The 20,094-nt window shown below is 42.7% G+C and overlaps 1 long non-coding RNA gene and 1 pseudogene across 1 annotated transcript; one reads left to right on the top strand and one right to left on the bottom strand.

Annotated features, from left to right (window-relative positions):
* Positions 1 to 2,656: 2,656 nt before the first annotated feature.
* LOC133393629 (uncharacterized) lies at positions 2,657 to 4,508 on the bottom strand. The gene is made up of 3 exons (XR_009766286.1): positions 2,978 to 4,508; positions 2,819 to 2,884; positions 2,657 to 2,748 (listed from the first exon to the last, which is right to left on the bottom strand). It is a non-coding gene; the product is annotated as an uncharacterized LOC133393629 (long non-coding RNA).
* Positions 4,509 to 15,119: 10,611 nt separating this feature from the next.
* LOC133394134 (U6atac minor spliceosomal RNA) lies at positions 15,120 to 15,175 on the top strand (annotated as a pseudogene).
* Positions 15,176 to 20,094: the final 4,919 nt, after the last annotated feature.

Below are 20,094 nucleotides of genomic sequence, written 5' to 3'. Positions count from 1 at the left end.
ATCGGTTTAATGATATAAAATAATTATATGAACAACTTATATATAGTATATTATATATGTTATAATATAATATACCATATGAATAAATGTATATATAAGTATATATATATATATATATATATATATATATATTATATATATATATATATATATATATATATATATATATATATATATATATATATATATATATATATATATATATATATATATATATATATATATATATATATATATATATATATATATATATATATATATATATATATATATATATATATATATATATATATATATATATATATATATATATATATATATATATATATATATATATATATATATATATATATTATATATATATATATATATATATATATATATATATATATATATATATATATATATATATATATATATATATATATATATATATACCATATATATATATATATATATATATATATATATATATATATATATATATATATATATACATATATATATATATATATATATATATATATATATAATTTTCTATATTTTTATTTATATATGTATGTGTATTTATATATGTTTTTTTAAACAAGCTTACATGTTTCTACTTAAAAAAACCATATCTTGAAGAATTGAAAAAGGAACAGAGTAAATTGTCTGTTTTACTTAATAACATTCATATTGGGATCACACAAAAAAATATCAAATAATTACACACGTGCATGAACATGCTTACTAGTTAGGTTATTGTTGTACATAAATGTAATAAAATACATTTTCATCATTATTAAGTTTATAATTATCTTTCTGATTATTTAAAAAAAAACACTGATGTTTGTTTTAATTTAAACCGCTTTGAAAATAGCAATACAGGCGGTCCCCGAGATACACGGTTAATGGGGACCGAAAACGGCCGCAAAATACCGCGTATCTCGAATTTCCGCGTAAGTCGAATCTCGTGATTTCCAGCTGAAATATCACTAATTTTCGTGTAATTTTGCAAGTAAGGGGTGGTTTTAGTCACTTTATGAATTATTTGATATTATTCTGACTGAATATAACTCTTTTAAACCTTTTGAAATAGTTTTTAACATTCGATCAAAACGGAAATGATTTGGCAATTTAAAATTGATGAGTCAAATCAGTACAATTTGCTCAAAGAATTGTCAAATTTAGAAAACCGTGTATCTCCGAATCCGCGTATAAGAGGTACCGTGTATCTCGGGGACCGCCTGTATATATGATACAATTAGAACTCGCTAATTCCATTTATATCATATGTCTACAAAAAAAAAAGATAGATTTTGTTTATTAGAAAGACATTTTGTAACACGACTAATGTCTGCGTATTTTGTCATGTTTGTTATTTTATACAATGTGGATAAACTGACTTTTTCTCATATTTATGTGAACAACTCGGATTTTTTGTATTCAATTGAAAAAGCAGACTTGCAATTGGCGAGGTTTGAATGTATTTGACTTCGCCACATGGCAGCTCGCATATCTGTCAAGTCAGAAACGTAAACAAACACGGACAACCGCCCGTAAAGATTGTGTGCAGAATAATCGTAAAATTTTATGTGAAAACTCGGGAAAAGGTAAGTGTTCTGTGCATATTTCAGTAAATATACTATCTTTTAATGTTTGAACATATTATTCCACATGAAAAACATCATTTCATCCCGAAATTTGGCAACATTCGTCCGAGTATGATCGAGCAGCTGTGTGTGTGTATGCCGACGAAATACGACGCCGGTAAGATGAAATGTTTTACTTTTTCACTTTTAGTTCACTTTTTCAGTTTACTTTTTCATGAAATCACAATGAATTGTAAAAATAATGCAGATTTAATTATATTGATCTTTGTTACAGTTTCTACAACAATCACTACAGCCGGCTGTGATCGTGATCGGCACATTCTCAACTGGACCAACACACCGGTCGTTGTGTATCTTCAAGCATACCAACGTTGCCATACACCACAAAATAGCATGGAAAGGAAAGTATTATAAAGTAATGTCATATTTGAAAGCATTCTAATCTTTCATTGTTATTTTTCCACTGCAAACAGGACATTGGATCATCGCATCGACAAGTGGTTTTTATGTGCAAGTGTTGTTAAGAAGTGTGTTGTACGGTGTATTACGTGTTTTACTTTATTTGTATCGCTTTGCAAGTGGTACAATTAGTGCGTTTAATCGTTGTAATACAGCTAACATAAGATTTACCCGAGCATTAGAAGCGGCAACAATACATGTGCCTGACGCAGAGACAACAACGCCGTCGGCATCCGTTGATACCATCCAAAGTGATGGTTGAAATCGTATTTAAACGTGTAAAACCATGTATTGGGGCATGTAAGTATTGAATAATAGCTAAATAAAATACATTTTATCGTTGTACTGGACAATGTGCATCGAAATTTAAAAAAAAGTGTGTGTGTTTTTGTTTACATCCGAATACAGAACCCACAACGCTATACTGTGGTTCGAGAACTCGCTAAGTAACGCTTGAGCTTTGAGCTTTCATTGAGCTTACATAGAATGTTACACGCTACCTGCTCACTAAGGACTGCTATCGAGCAGTGTTATGAGCAGGTAGCGAGCAGTAACGCCTCCATACAAAAATCGCGAAACGTAACGCTCCAATGCTATTTGGGACCTTCCTGCTGCTTCTCCTCTCCCAGGCGGTAGCACGTTGGAGGATCGTGCCTGCCTTCTTTCCTCTCCTGTTCTGTTGTTTTCGGCACTGCTAGGGATAGAGGGAAATATTAAATGTTTTGCCAACAGCTGTTCCATTTAACGCGAAGCGCAATACTTACCAACCAATTGAATATTGTTTCTATCGTGGTCCGTGCTCACTTCCGTTCGTGCGTGTGTTACGATTTCTATAGAAAACGAATATGATTTGATATCACGATTATTAATACCATTTAGTTTAATAAAGATTGATGTAACCCTTTTTTAAAAGCTGTACTTACCAAATAGTTTTTCCGTAGTGGTTTCACGAGAGAAAAAACGAGCACGCATCGACTCGTCCTTCTGCTTGCAAACTTGATTTCACACTACCACTTTTTGATGAGAACGCGAACCACCCAAGCGAAATTTTTCGGGGATAATGAACATAAACTCATGCCATCTCTTTCTATTCATCAGCTCTACTCTCTCACACGCATCGATGAACTTTTAGACATCTCTTTATTCATTGTGCTATATTTGAAGGGTTTAAAACTGATAGATAACGATTCATATTCATGAACTAGTAATGGTCAAATGGTAATGGTGTAATGTTTGCACCATGGTCGACATGAGTTCAATTCCATTTTTATTGTTTTCATTGATGATTTAAAGTTTTGATTTCTTTTTAAAACATGCAGCTCCAGTAACTTCAGACCCCTTTTCTAATTGTTAGAAATGAGTGTTTAATAGTCAATCTATTACAGGCGGTCCCCGAGATACACGGTATCTCTTATACGCGGATTCGGAGATACGCGGTTTTATAAATTTGACAATTCTTTGAGCAAATTGTACTGATTTGACACATCAATTGCAAATTGCCAAATAATTTCCGTTTTTATCGAATGTTCAAAACTATTTCAAAAGGTTTAAAACAGTTATATTCAGTCAGAATCATATCAAATAATTCATAAAGTAACTAAAACCGCCCCCTACTTGCAAAATTACACGAAAATTTGTGATATTTTAGCTGGAAATCACGAGATTCGACTTACGCGGAAATTCGAGATACGCGGTATTTTGCGGCCGTTTTCGGTCCCCATTACCCGTGTATCTCGCGGACCGCCTGTATTTTTATTGTTTTATTTATTTCTTTTAATTCATTTAGTATCAGTACCCCTTCATACAACAAAACAAGCAAATAGCACGATCATGAATAATAATATGATGGCGCAACTGGCAAAGTGATTCGAAGTAGAATTAGCGATGTGGTTGGTAGCATCAAGGATGAAGCATGAGCATGAATTGGAATATGAGGGAAGGTAATGAATCCGAATGTTCATTTCTATTTTTAGCTCTTTTTTGCATGGGTTCATCCTTCACGTGTGTTCACTATCCCCGAAAATGATCTGTATTTCGCTGGTCTTTTCGGGGATAATTCGTTAAAGACCAGCGAAAACCAGCGTGGTCGGGAGCTTGGGCAGCGCCTTCCTCGTGTGAATATACAGGTATTCCTCGGTATACGCCATACTCGAAATACGCGATTTCGCTATACGCTTTTTTCTATATTTGACAGTTCTCTGAGCAAATTGTACTTATTTGAGACATCCAATGTCAAATGCAAAATTAATTCCCTTTTGGTTGAATATTAAAAACCATTTCAAAAGGTATAAAATTGTAATTTTCAGTTGATATCAGATCAATTAACTAATTAAGTGGCTAAAACCTACCACTTCATGCAAAATTATACGAAAATTAGCTATAATTTGACTGAAAACCTCGAAATTCGACTTTCGCTAATATTCGAGATACGCTATTGTCTCCGGTCCGCATTGATAGCTTATATCGGGGAGTACAGTATCGATAAATAAAGATAGAACCCTGGTGTTTTCAACGCAGCATGCACCTGTTGGGACAGGTTTATGTGTGGTTTGTGTGTTTGTGTTTGTGTGTGTATGTATGTGTGTGTATGTGTGTGAACATGTGTGTGTGTGCATGTGTGTGTGTGTATGTATGTTTGAATGTGTATTGGTGTGTGTGTTTGTTTCACAAGTATGTCGTTTCGTATAGATTTGTTAGTAGTTTTTCTGTGTTTTGGGTAAGGTTTTTGATGTAATTAGCAGAACCACCGCCCTCGCGATCAGTGTTTTTTCGATCTATTAACAACTTTACGGTCTTCTTTCGCCGTGATCTTCTGAGGACGTCCGGTTGACTTGCGCGTTTCGGTTGTCCAAGCGCGTTTCAGTTGTCGAAGCGCGTTTTGGTTGTCCAAACACATTTCGGATGTCCGAAGCGCGTTTGCGACAAAAGTGCGCGATCGTTCCATTACAAACTCGATCGTTTTGCGCTTAATGCCAGCAGCCGCCATTCGCTTTATTATATGGCGCTGATAATCGGTACAATGTTTACCTCGACCCATTGTTACTAACATTGCTTGCTTGGACCGTCAAGAACGCGCTGGTTAAAAAGTTGGACACGGCTGATCCCGTGCTCTGCCTGCGTTCTACTTCTATACGCGATGAATTACATCGTTGTAGAGCAGCAAAAAAAGCGTATGGATAAAAACTATCAATGAGTAAGCGAGTGAGTGTCTACTCATTTAAATCGAGAACCGAATACTGCCGCGCTCATGAAACAAAACGCCCATTGAAAAGAACAACTGCGCGCCAGCTCAATGCACGCACAAAGTTTAACATGCGCACACAACGTTCAACGCAGAGATGCACGCAGGCATTTCTATGGCGTGCACTGGAGAAACACCTGTAAGGGAATGTCGAGTTCATTGCTGTTGTGCGCGTGTCCATTTCATATCGCTGCGCATGCACATTCATCAACCAGCACACCTGCGGTTTCTTCTCTCTAACGATGGAAAGAGAAAAGCCATATGAAACATGAGGATGTTTGGTGTGACACAGCCAAGTTGCGAGCAAAACCAGAACAACACCCAGAAAAGCGAGGCAGAACGAAAATTTTTCTGAATGTTAGAATGAGAAAAATGATAGATACACATAAAAATTGCGCGATAATGCCGGTTGGGGAGGGGGTAAAATCGCTTGGCTCATTTAAAATACACGCAAAGTTGGCGCGAAGAAAACGCAACACTGCGGATTGTATGGAAAATGTTGCGCGTTCAATCCGATTGCCATGCGATTGTCCTGGGGGTACCGCCGGTCTTATGCATGGGCAAGAACGAGGAGGCATCTTGGGGAAGTGACGCTGGTGGAGTTTGGTCGGTGGGTGGGCGATTTGGCGGAGGATCTGTGCGGTGTCATCGACGTGATACCCGGGACAGGCGATGCTGACCTTTACCGCCGACAACCAGAATCGCATCACAATCGTAGTCAGCGACAGCGGTTTCAGTTTCGGCGACCACCTCTTCATTGCAGCCAAAATTTTTCCCTGCGAGCATCCTTTTGAGGTCTGAGAACAAGAAAAAGTCGCTGGGGGCCAGATCTGGAGAATACGGTGGGTGGGGAAGCAATTCGAAGCCCAATTCATGAACTTTTGCCATCGTTCTTAATGACTTTTGGCACGGTGCGTTGTCTTGGTGGAACAACAAAATAACAAAAGTTGCTTGACAAAAGACGCTCTGTTTCACAAACTAATTGACATACAGACGTCAAATTTTGACACAAATCATTTGAAGGTTGGTACTATATAAAAATAATATGCATTTAATACTAGCGGCGCCATCTATGTGTCAGTCCGAGGACTTATCAGCCAACCTGTTAAGGTCGTTGATGATGATGCTGCTACATTATTAAAATACATACCCGTTACGCTGCACGATCCCAGTGGGCGAGTAGATACGTTCACTTTTTTAGATGACGGCTCTACATCCACGTTCATGGAGCATGAGCTACTTAAGGAGCTGGGAGTTAGCGGAACACCGCACCCGCTATGTCTACAATGGACTGGAGAAGTGACGAGAGAAGAAAAAGAATCGGTAAGGCTATCAGTGCGCATATCGGGTCGCGGAAAGTCACATGCGATACACGAGCTAGTTGCAGTACACACGGTCAAAGAGCTTGCCCTTCCGGCACAATCTCTCAACGTAGCACAACTGACAGCCCAATATACTGACAGACCTTCCATTCGAGCCCTATGCTCACGCCGTACTCCGCATCCTCGTAGGCATCGATAATTGCCGCATAACACGAGCCCTAAAAAGCGTGGATGGAAGGTGTAATGAACCGGTCGCTTCGAAAACCCGGCTAGGGTGGGTTGTCTACGGGCCAGCTCGGTTGCGAGAGTAAAGCCGAGTTTCACAGGCAGCTCGATTCAAAAATGTTCGTGTAGTTTCGCGTCAGACGAACTTGTAAATGCAGCTGTGAAGCAATATTTTAATCTGGAGTCGATCGGCATTGACAAATCAGTACGGCCGCTGCGGTCTAAGGATGACGAAAGGGCGTTGACCATACTTGAGCGAGAGACGAAGTTCGACGGGCAGCGATACGAGACGGGACTTTTATGGCGGTACGACTGCGTAAATCTGCCTTGCAACAAAGCCATGGCGCTAAAGCGGTACGCTTGTCTGAAACAGAAGATGTTGAAAGATCCGATATTAGCTGATGCGGTAAAAGAAAAAATGAAAGAGTATATGGCAAAAGGGTATATATGGCACTTGAGCAACGAAGAAATGTCAAAAAAGCATGCAAACGACTGGTATCTCCCCATCTTCCCAGTGACCAATCCAAATAAGCCCGGCAAGATACGCATGGTGTTTCGGTGTTTCGACGCTGCGGCCAAGGTGAACGGTGTTTCCCTCAACTCGCTTCTCCTAGCCGGACCGGATTTGCTGGCTGGACTGCTTGCCGTTTTGCTTAAATTCAGAAAGTTTCCGTGTTGGCGTTGTCGGAGATATCCGTGAGATGTTTCACCGCGTAGGAATAAAGAAGGAAGATCAACGCAGCCAAATGATACATTGGGGCGAAAGTAATCGCGGTGATCATGACGTTTATGTAGTCACTGTGATGACGTTTGGAGCAGCCTGCTCGCCGACGAGCGCGCAGTTCGTTAAGAACCGAAATGCAGAACGGTACAGGAAGGATTTTCCACGGGCGGTGGATTGCATCAAAGAGGAGCACTATGTTGACGATATGCTGTGTTGAAACAGAAGAGCAGGCATTTGAGCTCGCTGACACGGTTCGCTATATACACGCGAAGGGTGGTTTCGAGATTCGGAATTGGGCGTCGAATTCACGCGAGGTGATAACCTTGCTGCAAGCAGCACCAGCCGACGGGAAGGACATTCAGATGGGAAATGATCCCCCTACCCAGAAGGTGTTGGGGATGTGGTGGAACACCGCGTCGGACACATTCACGTTTCGTTTATCCCCAAAGTATGATGAGGACTTTTTAGCTGGACGCAGGCGGGCGACGAAACGCGAAATCCTGAGAACGCAGATGAGTCTTTCACTTTATAATGTATCTTAAAGTCCTACTACAAGAGATATGGCGAGGCGGATTCAGTTGGGACGAAGAACTGGAGGGTGGAATAGCAGACAAATGGACTACTTGGCTACGACCCAAGCGAGTGAAAAAGTCACTTTTCGGCTGTGTTTTCGATTGATATTTCGTGCACGATTTGACAAACGAAATAGTGTACGAGATTCAGACTTTTTTCGGCACATACCCAACCGAGTGAAAATGTCACTTTTCGGCTGTTTTTTCGATTGATATTTCGTGCACGATTTGACAAACGAAACAGTGTACGAAATTCAGACTTTTTTCGGCACATAACCACAACAGCGTGCAATGGCATATTTGCTATCTTCATTTCACGTCTAGCGTTACACATTTTGAGGTTAAATAGTTTTTAAATTGTTGGTATTTATATGAATGATACGATACGAAAGAACACAACTGATGCAAACTAAACGTCATACACAAAAAGAAATACACATAACCTGCTTCAACGCTTGGCTTGGAGAGCGAAATGTTACGAATGAAAGAACCACACATACAATCATATATTGCTTGTCAAATTATGAGAGTGTATGAGTTATCGTCCGAAAATTTCCGCTTGGGGAGTGCTTCCTGCGGTACAGAACGTGACAATACCAACCCGCTGCGCAAAGCGACGGAAGGCGTTATGGCGTTCTGAGAATTTTATCATGCCTTCCTTTTCTCTCCAACGGCAAATTTGTCAAGCAGCTCGTCGAGCTACCCGTCCCTGGCTCCGCCTCATTCCCCTCGCCTGAGCGCGCTGTCGAAGATTTGGATGTGTTGGTGCGTCAGACGGCCAATCGCTGTCAGCCATCGTCCGTGCTTTTTCCCTCCATAGCGCTATCTCTTTCTCGCGTGTGGACAATGCTCGCGAGCTGTTGTGGCGCCTAAAAATGCCGTTAACAAACATTGCGGCGATGAAGTTGCATTTTTACATATCAAACCAAAAAAGCGCAATGAGTTTAATCAATGCAATGTAAAAATGATTACGGAATCGCTAGCGCACGATGGAGGGTTTGCTGTGCAACGCGCAGAACCCTAATTCGCTCTAACACGTTTCTAACACTAAGCTTTTGCTTTCGTCTGTTGTGGATTACATAGATATGCTAAGCATCCTGCGCATGTGTGTATGCAAAACTGTCGCCAAATGTAATTTCTTCCGGAATGTTATGATCCATCGGTCAAAGAAAGGAAGGTGTTCATGAAAGGCGGAAAGACGAATTGAGGCCCCTGAGGAGGGGATACTGACATACAGCTGTTGGAAGATTGAACAGTATACTTAAAATGCCAGCAGATGGGGGACGAAAAAATAAGCGCCAATTTTTTTAAAATTTTTGACCGTTTTTTTGCTCCGCCGCCATAAATAGTTCGTCCATTTCGCCAACAGATGGCGCTAAACTTGCTCGACTCAGCGCAGGAATCGCTGAAGTCCAGCGCGGGGATCGGGCCGAAATCTGCGCTGTCCAGCAACACAACACAATTGGCATCTTTGCGATCGGCTCTGCTGTTGGGGGTATTAAAAAGACACACGATCAAAGCAAACGTGCGTGTGATATGTTGCACATTTATTTCTAATTCAGCTAGCGGACGCAAGTGGAAACCACATTTTGAATTGAATCCACACAAAAGAGGATTCTGGATTTGTTTATTACGGTGCGCGTATGGTGCTGCACCTGTCCGTCCAGAATCTGGTGGCTTGTTGGATTGGAGTAGTTATCATGACGCCGATTGACCGGCAATGCCTTGGAATGGGTTCGGATCGGTAGGTTCATGCTTTGGTCGAGTGCATTCCGTGCATTTGTCGCGTCATAGCGGTAGCCCGGCAGCAACAAAGTCAAGACAAACTCTTACCCGGGTGTGGACTGCTATGCTAAGTTCTTTTTCTTATTATTATTATTTTTATTATTATTGGCGTAATAGCCAACACGATCATGCCGGCCTTTTCAGGACTTGAGTACCACGTAGTCGGAGCTGGTGACTAACCCCTTGCAACGGCGAACGGTACATACGCGATTAGAACCCACGACGGGCATGCAGATGTGCGGAATGATGGCGGTGCCACTGGTCCGCTCCTATCCAGAGTGCAACTTGCATTCTGCCACACTGTCTCCTGCCCGGTGCATACGCAGCAGGCAGGGGGAAGGATGCACCTCCACGATAAAAAAAACACCGTCATGAACCAGCGGTGGATCTAACGGTAGGCGGACTAGGCGGTCACCGAAGATCTCTAGTCTGTGATATGCCGTATGTCTACAAGTATTAGCGACAAAGGCCCCCGGAAAGATGATCGTAGGGGTCCCATGGCCACCCCCCCTCCCCCCCATCCGCCGGCAATTTAAGTATACCGTTCAATCTTCCAACAGCAGTGTGTCAGTACCCCCTGCTCCCGGTCATCAGTTACCATTGACAGGGACCTCAATACGTCTTTCCGCCTTTCATGAACACCTTCCTTTCTTTGACCGATGGATCATAACATGCCGGAAGAAAACATATTTGGCGAAAGTGTTGCACACACACGCACGCTCATACCCTTGCGCAGACGGCACAGCATATCTGTGTAATCTACAACATACGAACGCAAAAGCTTAGTATAACAAAGTTATGCTTAATGCTTAACACGTTCAGTTCGATGGCAAGCCCCAGGGACTGCCAGTGGACTTTCCAGTATGCCGGTTTTACAATCAACTTGCGTTCTAGATGCCGGCGAAAAGGAAAATTGATTTAAATCAGCGCCAGGATGAACGTGTCAATGCGCATTAGGGTTCTGCGCGTGAGCTGGCGTTTCCTTGGTCATTTTTACATTGCAGCAATTGAACTCATTGCGCTTTTTTGGTTTGATTTGTGAAAATACAACTTCATCGCCGCAATGTTTGTTAACGGCATTTTTAGGCGCCACAACAGCTTGCGAGCATTGACCACACGCAAGAAAGAGATGGCGCTATGGAGGGAAAAAGCACGGACGACGGCTGACAGCGATTGGCCGTCTGACACACCAACACATCCAAACCTTCGGCAGCGCGCTCAGGCGAGGGGAATGAGGCGGAGCCAGGAACGGCCAGCTCGACGAGCTGCTCGACAAATTGGTGCATATTGCTGCATTAAGTTTTGAATCAAACACCAAACACACTTTAATGGTTTGCTGGCGGGGGGGGGGGGCTCAGAATCCCTGTACTGGATACCTATAGTTTATGAGTCCCTTCATCCATGGGGCCCCTATCTAGCACAGAAGATCTCGCTGAGACTACTGAACACACTCTTCTATATGCTGGAATTACCATACACGGGGCCCCTACATTGACGGGGCCCCTCGCGGCCGCTCAGTCCGCGCACCGTTAAATCCGCCACTGTTCGTAGCGTTTCGAGTAGGCGAGCTGCTCGAAAGCACCGATCCGGAACAATGGCGCTGGACACCGACGAAGATGAACGTCGCGGACGACGGGACGAAATGGACTAAGTTGCCGGACCTGTCGGCACAAGGTCGCTGGTTTCGTGGCCCATCATTCCTTTGGGAATCAGAGGATGCGTGGCCTGCACATATTGACGCAAGAAGAGACACACCAGAGGAGCTTCGGAAGAACGTATAGTACATCACCATCGAGTCGTGGAATCACTCGTTGTGCTCGAAAGGTTTTCGAAATGGAACCGAATGTTACGAGCTGTAGCGTTCGTTATTCGCTTCGTGGCCAATATCCGACGCCGCATACCTAAAGAAACTGGCCCACTAACACAGGAAGAGCTAGCGGAAGCTGAACGCGTGTTAATTCGGCAAATACAAGGCAAAGCATATGACAGTGAAATCACCAGTCTACGAAAACATGCCATACAGAAACACCCGTGGAAAAAAGGTATCGCGCGAAGCAGCAGCATCTACAAACTTACGCCTATCCTGGACGACCAGGGGATACTGAGAGTGGGAGGCCGTTTAGTAGACGACACAGGCATCAACGAACACTCACGGAACCCGATCATCCTACCTTGGCAAGACTACGGAACTGACCTGATAATTCAAACCTATCACGAGCGCTACAACCACAACACCGTGTTAAGCGAATTGAGGACGCGGTACCATATTCCGAAGCTACTGGGGGAGTATAGACGCGTTAGGAAAGGCTGTCAGAGGTGCAAAATCAACAACACGAAGCCAGAACCACCACAAATGGGTAACTTACCGCCACAACGGGTCGCAATTGCTCAGCGTGCCTTTTCGTTCACAGGTATCGACTGTTTCGGCCCGTTTTTAGTGGTCGTCGGTCAAAGAGAAGAGAAACGATGGGGAGTCCTAGCTACCTGCTTGACGTCGAGAGCTGTCCATCTCGAGGTAGCAGCTTCCCTCACCACGGCGTCGTGCATATTGGCGATTCGACGGTTCATCGCCAGACGCGGTATGCCTCTGGAAATGATCAGCGATAGAAGTACCAACTTCGTCGGAGCCTCGTGCGAGCTGAGAGAAGCGTTGGAGGAGGTTGATCACGACGCCCTGATGACGGAGTTTTTTGGACCTAAAATGAAGTGGACCTTCAATCCGCCTGGAGCACCTCATTTCGGCGGCTGCTGGGAGCGTTTGGTACGCTCCGTAAAGAAGGTGCTTAATCAGTGTATCTTCCACAGACGACCTACGGATGAAATTCTGCTGACAACATTGACGAATATAGAGCTCATCATAAATTCACGACTACTCACCTACGTGCCCCTGGACGACGAAATGGCTCAGCCTCTAACACCGAACCACCTGCTTCTCGGAAGCTCCGATGGGAGCAAACCACCTACGGTTTATTGCGATAATCCCGTTGCCATTAGATCGTCGTGGAGAATGGCACAGCATGCTGCGGATTTGTTTTGGACCAAATGGGTAGCAGAGTACTTACCTACACTTACCCGCCGGACCAAGTGGTTCGAGCCGGTGCGGCCAATCGAAGTAGGGGATTTAGTCGTAGTGGCAGACAACAATCTTCCCAGAAATTGTTGGCCCAAGGCACGAATTGTGGCAGTAAGTCCTGGTAGGGACGGACAAGCAAGGCAAGCCACCGTTGAAACGATCAATGGAACATACCTTAGGCCTGCGCACAAATTAGCAGTTTTAGACGTTTCACCTTAGAGTAAAACCGCGTGGTTACGGAACGCATTGAGGTGACAGTTAACAAACAACACACACACGCATACACAAAAAAACACCTGACAGATAGGAAGTTTAGCCCAAGGTGTATGGATATTAGGAGGTGAAGTGCTTCAGAGCAAATTGACATTTCACGACTTGACATAACAATACTGGGGGCTCCGGTATTAAAATCGGGGAGGGCTGGAGGGGGGTATAGAAAATTGTATGCAATTTGACATAACAATACTCAATGATGGTGCCCGGAAAACGCGCTAACAATTCACCTCCTTAATAAACACACCTTGGTTTAGCCACGGTTGATAGTGTCGTAGGTTACGGTCGCAGAAAGAGAGGTTGCATCATGGTTAAGCGGGTTGACGGTTTGTGTTAACGGGCTACAAAGTTTAAGCGGGTTACACGTTCAGCGTTTACGGGCTATTGACTAAAACAACCGTCTCAACCGTAGTAAACTGGGGGGACAATGTTGAAAACTCGTGAGTGCCCAACAATCTGCCAGGTCACAACGCGAGAGAATAATGGAAAGATGAAGAAAGAGTGAGAGGGAAGTCAAGCAAGCGAGAGGAAAGAGATGGAAAACGATAAGTTTGGTGATAAAAGGGCAGGATGCGCCTGCCCTCGCTCTTTTAGTTGAAAACGGAAATCTGTAACAGTGGACTAATTTTTTGATTCACCATCAGCACAATAAAAAATAAGTGTTATCCTATAACAAATTTTACAAAAAGGTTCTCATTTTCAATCTCTCACTATAGAGCGTTACTTTTTCACTCTATAGTGAGACGATGTTGGTTAGTGAGTTGATGTCAGGTGCGGATAGCTTGGATGATTTTTGTACCGTGTTGGTTTTCTTGCACACTTTGCACCGACATAGCGATTCATCGATGTAGGCGTGTGACGTAAAACGACAACCATGTTTTCGTCAAAAGAATATCGTCCATTAGTATGTGAAGTTGTGTAATATGTATGAAGTAATCTAAATAGCAGAAAGATTAAATAAGTCCAGGTAAGTTTAAAATTAATTGCAGCAGCTTCCCCGGAATATTGGTACGGGTAACCAGTAGATCGTGCGCCACTGCCAGACTAATATCGTTATTGGCTGCATGGTGTACTGTTGATGTTCGGATTGCTGCAGTACGACATCAAAATATCCAGGACCCTACAGGTTGCAGTCTGATTTAAAATGCTCAATTATCTGCGTCACCTATTTGCCCTTATATTGTCTGAGGAAGTGTCCCAGAATCCTCTCTTATTGTAGGACGCAAACGAGAACCACGTTTGTGAAGACTTTCACCGGCAAAATATGGACCGGTACTCCGTTGAAGACTCCGAGCAGAATCGGAAGCTGCGGGCTGTCAAGCTCCTCAAAGCGCTGCGACTCATTGATCAGCACCTGCGCGAAATGACGCCGCAGAAGACGCTGACGATGTTTCCGCAATTAACCGACTTTGTGCAAATACGACCAGACCTGCTAAAATCTGCCTTATGCTATCGATATGCGGAGCCTTATGGGAGCACTCTTGTGCTATCGATGTGATGAACAACATATTAGCAAACGTGACCCGAATGAACAACGAACGGTGTATGATATAGTTACTGCAGCAGTGGATGGATAGCTACGGTTTGACAGAACAATCTATTTTTGATGAACCTGGTGGCACCGGGTAGCCGTTTCTGCTCAAAACTAATCTTGCGTACACGCGGCGTCGATTGAACATTGCAATAGCAGTGGCTTTGAGTTGAATTGCTGCTCTGCTGCTGACCTGGTGACGTACGCTACACTCTAAATTCAAGCTATCGCTCAACCTGGACGCTAACAGTTCCTGTAACATCCGTGTACAGTCAGCACAGGCTGAATTGATGCAACAGGCTTCACTGATCGTTTGGTTGTGTCATTTGAAAGTAGAGCAGGTTAGCACACTCCCTTGACAAGGATGGAACACATACCCTGAGATCAGTGGGCACCAACACTGATCGTATGGAACGAGACATCCATGAGTAGCCGCTATGCTCTTGAAACTCTCGCCCTCGATCACGCCTTGCAGGACGTTATGGGAAATCGGCAAACGTTCGGTGATAAGATGGTGCTGCTATGTGGTGACTTCCGACAGATACCAACGTCTAGGTTTTGCAGCAGTGTATCCGGCAGAGCATGCTGTGATGCAAATTTAGGGTATTGCGTTTGCGGCCAAAAATGCATGTGCAGACAGCCCAGACTGTTCAAGATGCTGAAGAACGGAAAGAGTTCGCAGAATTGCTGCTCCTTATCGGCGAGAGTTACATATGGCAGCAATGTGAATTTCGATGAATAAATTATTTATTCCAAGAGGTACACCATCCTCAATTTAACTTATAGAATTTTAAATAATAGAAAATTAAAAAATTATGGTTGTGTGTATACTGCAATGTATGTTGTAAATACTATAAGCATACAAAATTAATCAAAAGCATTCAAAAAGTGCAATTCTCATATGTCCCATAATAAACGTTGCGAAGCCCTGTAACCGGGCCATTTTAACTAGTCTAAAAAAATCCACACCGTTTTCAACACCCTGTATAACCTATCCTCCCAAGGGTATGGGTTTCCCCGTGTACCCAAGCTCAGATTATTGGAGAGATATGTTACCGTTCTGTACGCTGTGGGCGTATTGAGTCGGAGTAAGGTATGGAGATCCTATATAAGGTTAATATTGGGTGTTGAACCGTACCCGTATCAGTGCGGTATTGCTACAACACTGGCAACAGAACTATCTGCAGATACTATGATCTCCATTTTTGGATTGTAATGCGTTAGAAGTAATGGAAATTGTAAAATATCTCGGAAAGATCAAATGATATCTGTCAAGCTATGAACCAATGAAATTTCATACCTGCCTTCAAAATTTGATCCATGGGCAGACGGAGTGTGCGCAGTTCTTAGACATATTTACCATAATAATTAATGGCTCCAAGGTATGATCGCAGCTTTGGAATGTTGTGCGGCGGTGGCATGCTCACAATTGGTGCTATTTTATCCGGATCTGGCCGGATTCCTTGTGCATCAAGGATTTGTCCCAGATATTTGACTTGGCGCATATTGAAATTACATTTTTCAATGCGTACGGTAAACCCGTAATCTCGTAAACGGTTTGGCACAAGATGTAAGTTTTACTGATGCTCGTCTTCGTTTCTTCCACCATCTTATATGTCGTCCAGGTGCTGTGGTGCTATTGACCCCAGCGTGCATCGTATCCAAGCTGCTCCGTCGCTCCTAATTCACATATAAAAACACAACATAGAATATCAAAACATAACCAAAACAACATAAAATTAACAAAACTATTTCCCATCAAATGAAAAATGCCACAAGTCTGCTGCAATACTCTTTACATGCATAAATGTAAACAAACGAAAGAATTGACACAAGACAAAACCCTACGGACAAAGAGTGGGCAATTTTTATCATAGTGTGCGTAAAAACCTAGAGTTAAGCCGATGTAAGATTTCCTAGGCTTAAAAAAGGGGGCGGGAACGGGTACCACGGTTCTCTCTCAATGCTCGCGCCCATGCGCGAGCATCCTTTCGTGTGCTTGTGTTTGTTTCTTTCGTGTTGCGCTGTGTGCGTTTCTTTCGTTCAGCGATCGCTCACACTCGCTGCGTATTTTTTTGTCATCTAAAGCTAAACAAAAACACAAACACGCGTAGATCTTTTTTTCATCACTTTATTGAAACATTTACATTTTAACTTTACACGATTTCACACACTAACGTAAGTTGATACACAACATTTGACTAAAATAAAATTGATCGCTCCATCGATGCAAACGTTGAAATGGCCGAATATCTGCGTAGATCCTTTTGTACACGTTGATTACTGTAAAAAGGTACGAAATGAAGCTGCGCGATGTACATAACATGCATTACGAATCATTCCCGCAGCTTCATTTCAATTCGCTTAACACTTGAACACTTGAACACTTTACAAAATCATAACACCAATCGTCCAGGACTTAAGCTGACGCACGTGCGGCCGCTCGCTGCCGATCCTTGAGCTGTACTGACGATTTCGTGTGGTAGCAAGAATGAGAGCACACAGAGGAACTTTCGGTACAGCAGTGCAAGCGAGACACCGACATCAGCACAGCGCTGCGAGCAGAGCAAACTGAGCGCACTGGTGGAAAGTAAACGCACACATTTACATATTTGTAACTATGTTAGTGCCAAAACTGTGTCGAAACCAAAACGCGCTCTCGCCTCCGTGTATTTAACACCGATTCTTCGCTTAATTCTAGGTTTTTACGCACACCATGATAAAATATCCCGCTCTTTACCTGTAAGGGCTGTTGTGCCATAGAGGACATGAGGCTCTGCTATTTTGCAAGAATTTTCAGTATCGCGTCTGTCTACCTGCTGCAGAATTGTTTTCTTAGCCACCTTCGATTGCCGATGATAAATCACGGTTCCGGGAAAAATTTCACTGATTTTTCAAACTTTTACCGCCTCGTCGCCACTGTTACGTTCAGTGGCCTCTCCGAGGCCCTAGGCGTAGATTTGGTAGACGGGGCCCCATAACCAAATCTTTCAACGGCGGAGGAGAGGGGGGGGGGGGGGGGTGTTTGTTTAATGGTGTACGAATCATACACAGCAAATTTTCTAAGTTTGCTGCAGTTATGTTTTTTTTTTACTGAATGCTATTTAGTAACAGATAGTTTTGCCGTTTCACTCAATATCAGTAACACAAATTACTGAAAATGAAGCTATTAATTCTGTCAAAACGACATGTAAGTCAGTCTGAGCCTTAAAAGAAAACATAAAGCGATGCCCTTTTGTTCGTGATAAACAAAAAGTTGATTTGGTAACCGCTTACAGGCACCCCGATAAAATTTTAGGTGCGTATTCGGCTTGCGTGATTAATGTTTTAGTTGAGAAAAATCTTCACACTACTTTGCTGTTCTTGTTGAAATTTCGTGGTAACCGTGAGTGCATGCCAAATCATCAAACTTGTTTCGACTAAATACAGTTCACATCTGTATAAAACTTTATGAAACAGAGATGAACATGAGCAGAACGGACTGCCACCCTGCGCATCATTAAACCCCCATTTAAATACTTTTTTCGCCACTTTTCAATCAATATCAATTACAGAACAATCAGTTATATCAGAAAGGCTTTGTGGTATTCGATTTTTGGGTACTGTGGATACTGTTTCGAAGCGGACTTTCGACACTTGATCGTCTAGGCGATCATAGAAACCTTTAGGAGGTTTCCCTTAATGGAAACGTTGGAGTTTCCTGACATCTTCCTGACAGTCCGAATGAATCTGACCTGCCATGATCGGAGTTGGTTTTATTTATACTCAAAAGAAGTTAAAGATTTCGCACATTTGGTTCCGGGTTGTATGTTGGGAAGTTAATGTTTTCGCTCAGTTAGTTACGTTTGTCTTTTGTTGGCAAGAACGATGGTTCTAAACGATATTTTCTTTCCTATTTTACAGTTTCCAGCTCGTGTTTCATATTGCGGACGATTTGATTTAAAATCATCATCGTGAGCATAACATGAAAACAATATTTTGCTTTTACGTTGGTGTTTACTTTTACAATGTATATTGATGTACCGTCTTGCTTCGAATTACGGCCACTTAAGGCAATTTTTGGAATTTCATGTGTTATTACAAATTCATTTTCAATCGGTCTAAACAATGTATAATTTATTTTACTGTAGCAAACACTCTACATTTTAGAAAAGAAATCCAGCTATTGAATTCAAATCATTGCGAAAAATTACCAAATTTCAACGACATTTTGATTCATACTAGTTAAAATGGCCCGGTTACAGGGCTACGCAGCGTTTATTAGGGGGCATATAAGAATTGCGCTTCAATCAACCATTTTGTTTTTTATCCTTTGTACAATATTTTGTGTGTGTGTGCTCATATTATTTACAACGTACATTGAAGTATATACAGTAATAATTATTATTATTTCTTTTATTCTTCTGAAGTCGCGTTCCATTGCAGAGTCCTCGGGATGTGTTCAAATTACGAAGCAGCATCACCGGTGTGTAATGCTTCAACCTCAACTGATGCACCGGGATACCGCCACTATATATAGAGTGTAGGAACTCTGCCGGTAGCATTAGTGCCTCTTGATCCTCTTTATTTACTAAAGTATCATCTGACAGATACTCATGTTCCGGTTCTGGTATTCGATTCAGGACGCTGTTATTAATCGTGGTGACGTCAACGTTTCGTGGTGACAGGATTGCCCGGTCGGAGAAATAGTCTGTGTGCTGAAAGTACTGTCCGATGTCTGGATACACTCTATTCACCAGGGACTGCACATCACCTTTGGGATCAGATGTTACAGGTAAAATCAAGTCCCGTGGTATCTTGGCATATGACTTATCGAATCCCGAGAATGTCGCATGCCGACTCTCGCCGATGCGGAGCAAAAATTCTGCGAATTTACTCAACTTTTCTGCATCTTGTACAGTCTGGGCTGTCTGCACGCGCATATTTTCCCGCCATCTCAATATCTTGAATTTGCCCCACAGCATGCTCTGCCGTATGCACTGCTGCAGAACCAGCAGGGGGCGTCGGTACCACGCGGAACGATTGGCAGTATCTGCCGAAAGTCAGCAACACAACCTTATCACCGAACGTTTGGCGATTTCCCATAACGTCCTGGAGGGCGCGATCGACAGCTTCCATAGCATAGCGGCTGCTCATGGACGCTTCGTCCCATACGATAAGCGATGCCTGTCGCATCAATTCAGCCTGTGCTGACTATACACGGATGTTGCAGGAACTATTAGCGTCCAGGTTAAGCGGTAGCTTGAATGTGGAATGTACTGTTCGTCCTCCGGTCAGTAGCAGAGCAGCAATTC

Source organism: Anopheles gambiae, chromosome 3, assembly GCF_943734735.2.
Source record: "Anopheles gambiae chromosome 3, idAnoGambNW_F1_1, whole genome shotgun sequence".
In the NCBI taxonomy this organism is placed as follows: domain Eukaryota; kingdom Metazoa; phylum Arthropoda; class Insecta; order Diptera; family Culicidae; genus Anopheles; species Anopheles gambiae.
Note: the sequence above shows the minus strand (reverse complement) of the source record. Positions and strands in the feature narration are given on the sequence as shown.